A 9367-nucleotide genomic window follows, 5' to 3' on the forward strand; every position below is an offset into this window, starting at 1 on the left:
GGGGGGTTACGATGTGGCGAAAGTCCTGGCGCCAAATATTTGTTTGCAGAAATGTCGTCTGACACCGCCTCGATCCTGTGATTGATTGCCCTTCTAGAGCCTTTTGTTTTGTTTGTAGCTCAAAGTTCAGACCAGAGGGCTGCAGCAGACCAGAGGGCTGCAGCGGACCGCCACAGTCCAGTCGGGCTGGACAGACTTCATCACCACGATTATCTTGGATCAATATTGAAATCATGATTTATTAAACACGATTACTCGTTACCTTTTGGAAAGATATTGCAATTATTAAATTTCATAAAAAACGTGAAAGCGTTCAAACCAACCAACAGGAAAAACTCCTTTTGAACCTTTTTACATGTAAAATGTAATACTGATGGTTTTTCTTGATGGATTAAAATGGGATTCATTCAGAGAGGTTGTAGTGTTCAGCGTAGATCGGGGCCTGGTCCCGGCGCTGTAGGGGCCTGGTCCCGTCCCGGCGCTGTAGGGGCCTGGTCCCGTCCTGGCGCTGTAGGGGCCTGGTCCCGTCCCGGCGCTGTGGTGGAGCCTGATGGGTTTCTCTTTCAAAGAGATTTCTTTACGGTCTGTTTCCCTCCCACTCTTTGTGTGCGGGGGAGGCGTTGCGTTTCCCGGGGCAGAGAGGAGGACACGGGTGCATCTGAATGTCATGGAAGCCGTGGTGAGAGTTTAGAGCCGACACAACCTTCAGTGCTCCAGCCCTTATTTTGGCTGTGTTGTTCACAGGCTTACGTCTTGGCCATTGTGCAAAGTTGTGAGGATTAGTAAATGGCATTTCCCCACTGATGAATCAACATTGGCAACAACAGGGACTAAGAATTTCCTTTTGGTTGGCTGCCAGTGTGCATGTTGATGGTTTTAGCTTGAGTTCCCCGCCCCCCCCACTTTCTTCTCATGTCCTCAAAGTGTATCCACGACAGGGTTTTAAAGGAATATACCAACTTTTTGTGCTCTTTGACACATTTCCCAATGTGTGTTTAAAAAAAAAAAAAAAAAGAAGTTGGTAGCTGTGTTTTTTTTTTTTGTCTGGTATTTTATTTTTAAATCCAAAATACTTCATGCTACATTAGCGTCACTTCAGAAGTACGGACAGTCCGACTGAATACTGAAGACACAGAGGTGCTGCTTGTGCTGAAACGATTAGTCAAAAGATATATATGAGAATGCAAATCATTTGTTGGCTTCGGCTCCTCAGACACGGCTGCTGTTGTGTTTAATGTCACTGTAAACTACCTGACTGACTGGTGGTTGGTCAGAAGAAGCTCTTACAGTATATAACGGTGTTTTATTTCACCTTTTTTTTTTGCTCCAAAAAAAGCAGTTTATGGGGGTGAAATGGACTATAATGAAGTCCTTAACTGCAGCTTTTATTGCACAAGTGATTATTCTGGAGATATTTGGTGTAATGGAGGAGTGCCTTTTTATTCCTGGTGTCTGGCAGTTCACCCGGGGTCACACTGGGCTGTTGTGAATGTGAAAGGTTAGGTGGAGCCGATCAGTGAGGAAGCACCGTCACTGGAGCTGACTCGTGTCCCAGGTTTCTGCTCAGAGGGTGTGTCAATATGTGTGTGTGTGTGTGTGTGTGTGTGTGTGTGTGTGTGTGTCGATGAGTGTTTTTGGAGCAGTCAGAGCGGCTGTTGTTTGAAGGAAAGCTGCAAAAGAAGAAAAGGATGTGTGTTTAGGTGTGGTTGTAGGGTGGGGGCGGGCACTGTCGTGTGTGTGTGTGTGTGTGTGTGTGTGTAAATAAAGGCTCTTTTAGACAATAATAGAATACTGAAAAAGCTGCAGGTCAACTGTACTTTTGGCAACTTCCTCATAAACACTTATCAAAAAATGGAAGGATTACAGTAACTCAGCTCACCCATTTCCCCCCCCACACACACACACACACACACACACACACACACACACACACACTGTGTTGTGTATTTGGGCTGAACTAATGCTACAAAAATAAGAACTTCATACTGCATTCACCGCTGTTTCCAAATCAGAAGATGACAGGTTGAGGCAGTTACTGTATGTAGAGTCTCTCATTGCCAGACCTTCCTCCACAGCACTGAGGAGGAGGGACTGGCTAGTCCAAGAAAAACCTGCTCTGGTTTATTGGCATTTCTTTAAACCAATCACAATCATCAGGTTCGGTGCCACTGCAAAATAACCTCTGGAAGGAACTTGTTTTGGTGGAACATGAGTACGTTCAAAAGTATTTTTAGTCGTGCAACAGAAACCTCAGATTGGACAGATAGTCTAGCTAGCTGTCTGGATTCACCCTGCAGAGATCTGAGGACCAGGTGCCCATAGTCCTCAGAAATTCACCGGAGGTTAGAACACCAACACAGACGACGATTATTACCATTGTGGATTATTTTATCCATTAATTGATTAGTTCTTTGGTCGATAAAACAGTGAAAAAGTTGATGGGTGTTTCCCAAAGCCCAAGGTGACGTCCTCAAATGTCTTTGTTTTTCCCACAACTCAAAGATGTTCACTTTACTGTCACAGAGGAGTATAGAAACAAGAAAAATATTCTCATTTAACATGCTGAATCAAAGAATTTTGACTGCACTCCTCTGTGACATAAAAGCTGCAGGGTGCAGATAACACACGGGTGGATCAGTGAGGCTGCAGCCTCTCCATTCTGAACCACGGCGCTCTGCAGGGCTGTGTATTTTTGGAAACACCACTTCAGAGCCCTGATATCATCCTGCACCTGAGAGAGAGTTCAAATTCAATATAAAAAAAAAAACCCTGATAGAAAAAATAGAACGAGAAGCAAAACCCCGGTTCTCACTTCTCTGACGGAGGCGAATGCAGCCAGCGTACTTTCATGCTGCACACTGTGGTCAGGCTAGGTTGGCTATAGATAGATAGATAGATAGATAGATAGATTAGTGCATTGCCTACACCTTTAACAGCATTGATTTCGTTGTCCTTTTTAAAGTGCGTGTGGTTGATGGTGTGTGTGAACTAATGCGTGCTGTTTAGCCGCCGTTAAAAAAGAAGAAGAAGCAGTCTGACGTTGTTGGTGCTGTTGCAGGGAATTACAAAGCCACACGTACTTCTCTTTAGCGGACATTTAAGAGACATTTGTCATCACAGCTATTGAGAAGAAAAATGATATCCATGCATCAATTTCGTGATCCTGGTCCCTATCTTAAAACAAACTTTAAAAGGGATCTTTACTGATTCTTACACACAGAGGTCAGTCGCAAGGAGCAGATACTACTTAGTCTGTGTCAGAGATTTGTCAAGTCTAACAAAAAGATCATCTTAGTTGCATTATGGGAAATGCAGGACGTTTAATACGTACACGGCCTCTGCTGCTTCGACTTAGACCGTTCCTTACTTAATGTTTTAAATCTCATTAGTGTTTTTGTTCTTTTATAAGGTGTGTGTGTGTGTGTGTGTGTGTGTGTGTGTGTGTGTGTGTGAGAGACGTTGTCTTCAATCTGGTCCTCCTCTGTCAGAGTGGGGCAGACCACCCTGCTGCCACTCACCCAGAGATTACATCCCAGCTCAGATGACCAGATTATGTCCTGATTTGACACATATCTGAGATGAATGGATGCATGTAGGCACGTATGGACGTGGCTGCTGCTTTATTTTGAAGTACACGGTGAACAACTGGGATCAGAGTTATTAAGATCAGACTATGATGGGAGACACCATTTTCCTTTCACCATAAATATCATTAAAAAAATCCCCAGTAGAGGCTTTAATATCCCATTTAGAAATGAATGGGAGGTCAGTGAACACATCTTGCTTTAAGACCGGTCTAATCACTGCACGTACATGTTATGTGCTCACAAACAGAAAAGGAAGTAACACCTCTGATGCTGTGAGACTCTTCACACAGGCTCAGACTAGTTTTAGTCCAAATTAAAAACATGTAACCAGGAAAGAGTTGATTAGCAGAGACCCAAATTCTGCAGATCAGATTTATTTATGTGGCTGTTTCTCCAGTACAGGCCAGGATCCATGAAGCAGACAATGTTGTTCAAATAATATTGTTCTGTAGGATTGGACACCTGCATACATGGCCACACCTAGACAGGTTATACCCCTCTGGGGCGGGTGTGGGAGTGACAGAGGGACATAAAAAGAAAAAAGGAGAGAGCGAGCACAACAAACGGGCCGTGCTAGTCTTGTAGGAAAGAGTGAGCTGTGACGGTGAGGCCTCATGCTACATCTGGGATATGCTTCTACACAGAGCACACATCTGGACCAGAGGTTTAGCCCCGCGTCTACCTGACAGTAGTACAGCTGACCTCTGTGCTCTGAAACCACTAGACCTGCTCAAACCGATACTACTTCACCAGATATTCAAGAATTGCACAATTTTCCTTCTTGTCTGTATTTGTCCTGTTCCTTAAGTATATGATCACAGCAAACGACAGGCCTCTTATGACCCTCAACAGTCACCTTGAAAAATAAATAAATACATCTTAGTGGTTATGCAAACATCTGTTGTTGAATTTTTTTATTAAGGTCACCTCAACTCGCCCCATGTTACCTTGTTTTTGTCACATGCCTCTGCAGTGTTGTATCCCAGAACTTAATATGAAGTCTTGATGAATTAAAGTTACAGGGGGCCGAGTTTAACAGCAAATCTATTTTAAAACATCAGTGTACAAACTCTAAAATCTGCATTACCAGTGTCCCGCTTCTCCGCTACTTGTCCGAGAAGCTGAGTAATATATTTACAAATGATCATTTTGGGGGTGAAGTATTTCTTCAAGCAGCTAATTTGACACTATTAGATATTAGCTTTTTTTTTTAGGTATCAAAACCCTAGCATCAAACGTCTCGTCATATTGATTTAGTTAATTTATCCTTTTGATCAGATCTTGGTTTGGTCTATTTCATGTTTAAAACTAAGGTATCAGTTTATCTGTACCAACACTGGTATTGAGAGGTGTCCATATGTTAGCAGAGTGGTAAATGTGTGTATTGTGCAGGACGTTCAGAAAGCTGCTTCACAATAACAGCCTCGTAATGTTGAAAGGGAACTGAAGTCTATGGGGAATCTGATCACCTGAGGAGGCTTCTGGGAGATGTAGGCATCGGTTAGTGTTTGTTGTGGTGTCGAGACACATGCCCCCCCCATCTATCGCAGTTGCTTTTAAAAGTGTGTGTGTGTGTGTGTTCTCTGATTTCTTTAGCGAGCTCCTGTTGTATTATTTACCAGCTTTCAAACTGGGCCACTGGGCGAGAAGGAGAGGCCTGCACCCATGGGACACCCATACATGCATAAAGCAGCAGACACCATGAATGTGTGTGTGTGCATACAGTTATTCAAACCCACGTACACACACTAGAACAGTTTCTATGAATATACAGACAATACAAGTCTCCACTGATGCCTTTTTTTTTTCCAATTTCATAATCCTAAATGATCCCTGCTAATGCTAACAAACCATGCAAAAAACATAAAATACTTCACTTCCTGAATGCTACAGGATGCCAAAGTAACATCTGGTATCTGGTATTGGTATCATATTAATTTGTAAGTGAGCCAGATGATTGGCTACAATTTAAGATGTTTAAATTCAAGCGTTCTCTCTCTGGGTTTGTGCAGCTGCAGCAGCAACGTTTCTGCGGGGTATCAGTGGAGGCTGAGCTGCTTTCAGGGCACAGAAGAGCAGCATTAAATATTTACTGATGGTGCCTGGCCTTCAGGTCCCTCTGCTCTCATCCATAGCGAGGACGCGCTACTCACCAGATAATCCCACGCAACGCTCTTCCTCTTCCTCTCTGACGCTCCACATTTATTCCTCCAGCTTCTCTGTCTCTGCCAGAGTCGTTAAGGCAACAGGTTCAGACAAAAGATGATAATTGGAGTGTACTTTGCTATTTTTAGGACTGTGTTTAGTTTCTGTGTTGTGAGTGATCTAGCTGTTCAGCTCTGGGCTCTCTCTCTGTAATGTGGGATATGTCTAAGGTCAGGCATCTCCAGGACCAGCCTCGGGTCTGTTCATAACTTCAATCTGTTACGGTTGTCTTTCCTAGTTCAGAGGAGCTCCCTAAGAGACTACAAGCCTGGAGCTTTTACAGAGAGCCCCATTGGATGGATGATGGGGTCTATTTCTTAGAGTCTTACAACACAAATATTAACCCTTTTTTCATTATGAAGCAGATTAAGATGCCCCATGAATACTGCAACAGCATCAAAATGCTGAATGGATATTCAGAAACCGCGGCTTCAAACGGGCCGTCAGAACTTGTGCACCGTTGTGATGTCCCAACTAGGCTACGTGGCGTTGGACGGGGCCGTTACGGGCATTCCCCCGGCTGCAATGACGGCTCACAGATGCCGAGGGCGCACATGTGGAAGACCAGAAAACGCAAACCCAAAGGGACCGCTTCAAACAGAGGGTGAAAACACGGTTATTCAGACAAGACAGATGTTTGTCGTTTGTTTATTTTAAATATTAAATAATAACTTTAAAGCATGTAAACAAGTTCTAGTTGATGCCTAAAAGCATAATATGGGACTTTTAATAATGTATTGGCAAGTGTGAATGTTGTCTCTCTTTGTCGGGTGATGCTTGATTTTTCTTCAAAGAACAAGGAGAGAGAGAGAGAAACATGTTATCTTTCTTCGGGGTGGGGGGGATTATGTATCCTGCAAGTGTAAGAATACATTAGACTTCCATGCAGGCCGGCAGAGAGCTTGAGACAGATGGATGATGAGCTCTTGCTGCAGGTTCACTGCCAGTTTGTGCAGCTGACAGGACAGACGATCAGATCCCACTGCTGCCGTCGGCCTCACGGTCTCGTCCTTGTCCTCGTCTTCTTCTGTTGTGACTTCAGTCTTTCCTGGTGACCGCTTGGTGAATTAATTTAAAAAAAAATTGTATGGCAAAATTGTTTTGTGTGTGTGTGTGTGGGGCGATGGTCTTGATAGAAGAATCTGTACCATGGACAAATGTCATTTCTTCAGACATTCAGTACCCAGAATGGAGAACTACTCTGTTTATTTTTTGATAAATGGGCTCAGCAGTGAAGAATAAAACTCTCCTCAGAGGAGACGACCAGGGTTAGTGCGACTCAGGAGATGCGGTTTAAGAACGACTGCGTTCATCCCCCTGGGAGTCGTAGTTGTGGAAGAAAGAGGAAGGAAGGCTCCGTGGTTTCTGCGGTTTTCTACCCCTACCCAAAATATAAAGTCACCACTCACGAAAACAGATAGATAGACAGACAGATCGTTGTGTCTGCCCCCCCCCCCCCTTAATGGACCAGATGGCTGGCCAAGAAAGTATGGAATGCCTGCACATCAGCCCTACAGTATATTAAATATAAGTATACAGAACAAGGAATAATGTGTCTAAGCTGTCACAGTAAAACTGTTGAATGAATAATGCGCTTGGTGTGCTGAAAACGAGGATATGGTAGAAGCTGCACAACAACCTTTATTAACACTAGTGATTTTAAATACAAGTTTTTATCTGTGTAGAAGATTTTATTGGTATACAAGTGAGATGTTGACTATTTTCACCAAGTCTGCCACGCTACAATTTTGATTTAAAGATCCTGTGATCGATGCGAGACATTATGCCCCTAAAACACAATCACTTACATTTATATCAACTCAGAAAAAAAAACTAAAATAGGATTTGACATTTTAGCTCTTCCAGACACGGAATAAATACAAAGTGGGGAATTTACAATAAAGTCGCATCTTAAAGAGATTTATCACTATTTTCACTTAGCATCAATGATGTTGTTTATATCAATCAAGACAGATGTATTGTTACGGCCTTATTTAACACTGGTTTGGGCTTTAACCATGTTTGGGAGGTCCTTTTCTACGCTTAAAGTCTTTGAGCTGGCTTTATATTTAAAGGTCTGAGTTGACGTTTGTGTAGCAGGAAGTCCTCCAGGTCCCGGCTCTGCTGCTGGTCTTAATGTGGGTCAGGGAAGCCCTCGCTGCCATCAGCCACGAGTCTACTATCCTGTCTGATCCAATCAAAGCTAGCCTGCAGGAGATTATTTAGCTACCGTTCCCGCAGTTAACAAAGACTCCTCTGTTGGCTCTCTTCTGACTCCCAGCTCTGTAGGGAGTGCGTGCGTGCGTGCGTGCGTGCGTGCGTGCGTGTGTGTGTGTGTGTGTGTGGAGTTAACACAGACCCTGGTACCCTGCAGTCACTCTAGAGCTACAGAGACATGTTTGGCGCTCTGGTTTTGACACCACTGCTGTGGAGACACGACGGCTCGCCGCTGCAGCGTGAGAATGGCGTCGCAGTGTTTCCCTGCCGAGCTCGTCGCCGCGGTACGAGATGGTGCTTCGAGTGTTTATGCTAACACGCGCGCTTAACACCTTCCTGGGATTCATGGGTTATTTTTGCCTTCACGCACACACTGACACCAACGGCGCTGCTGCCTGGTTTCCAGCTGTGCTTTGTTGTGATTAAAAACTCTTTGCTTCACTTGAAAGGAGCCTCTTAACTTGACACATTTATATCCAGGCTGTAGTGAGTGAAATCTATCTTAGAGGAGGAGGAGGATGGAGAGAGAGAGAGAGAGAGAGAGAGACAAGAGAGAGGTAATGGTAAGCAGCAATACTCTGATGGATAAAAGGTTCGAGAATTTTGCAAAAGTGTGAATAATAAACGGCTCAAAAGATGAACTGGTTCGTTCTCGGGACACCAGGTGCTGAGATGCATTTCAAACCTTCTAAAAATAAGATGCTGTAGTCTCAGGTTGCTTAGCAACAGCCCTCGAAGCAGGGTTGTGGACCTAATATGGCTTCTGTGGTATCCTGCATGACTAAAAACTCAGTATGACATACATACATACATTATTACAATAATAGAAGGGGGGGGGGGGGCGTAGATCTGTGAAATACTCAGCTGAACCTTGTAGAAAGCTAAATGTGTTGATTTCACCCGAGAAGTCTTCTGTTCTTGTAAGAGAAATGTCAGTAGCTGTAGAGGAAATAGTCTCGGAGAGAACCGAGGTGTGACGATCAAAAGGAAGTTCCACGAGTCGGTATCTGCCTCCTCTCGTGTTAAAACACCTCTTACATTCATAACCATTCTTACTTACGTCCATCAAAGCTCTCATTTGGAGCAAACAAGGGGGGAAGGGAATTAGTACAGTATTGCAAATATTTTTGATGTATTGATACACAAACACTAAGTACATATTGCACATTGACAACTTTTTGGTACTAGAATAATTAAATCAATTGCTTGTTCTTTTTAAAAATTAAAGTGAGATGAACAACAAGATTTCCTTTGATGTTGACAGTTTTATAAACTAAATTTAACTAAACTAATTTGCAATAAATGGCAATAATATCGCATTGTGACAAAAGTATGGTGATGATATTGCATCATGGTGA

General features: G+C 43.4%; 1 protein-coding gene across 6 annotated transcripts in view; it reads left to right on the top strand.

Moving 5' to 3' along the window:
- actn4 (actinin, alpha 4) overlaps positions 1–9367 on the top strand; it is a 64121-nt gene that overhangs the window by 7522 nt on the left and 47232 nt on the right. The gene's annotated exons all lie outside the window — the stretch shown is intronic.

This window comes from Etheostoma cragini, chromosome 3, assembly GCF_013103735.1.
Source record: "Etheostoma cragini isolate CJK2018 chromosome 3, CSU_Ecrag_1.0, whole genome shotgun sequence".
Classification (NCBI taxonomy): Eukaryota; Metazoa; Chordata; class Actinopteri; order Perciformes; family Percidae; genus Etheostoma; species Etheostoma cragini.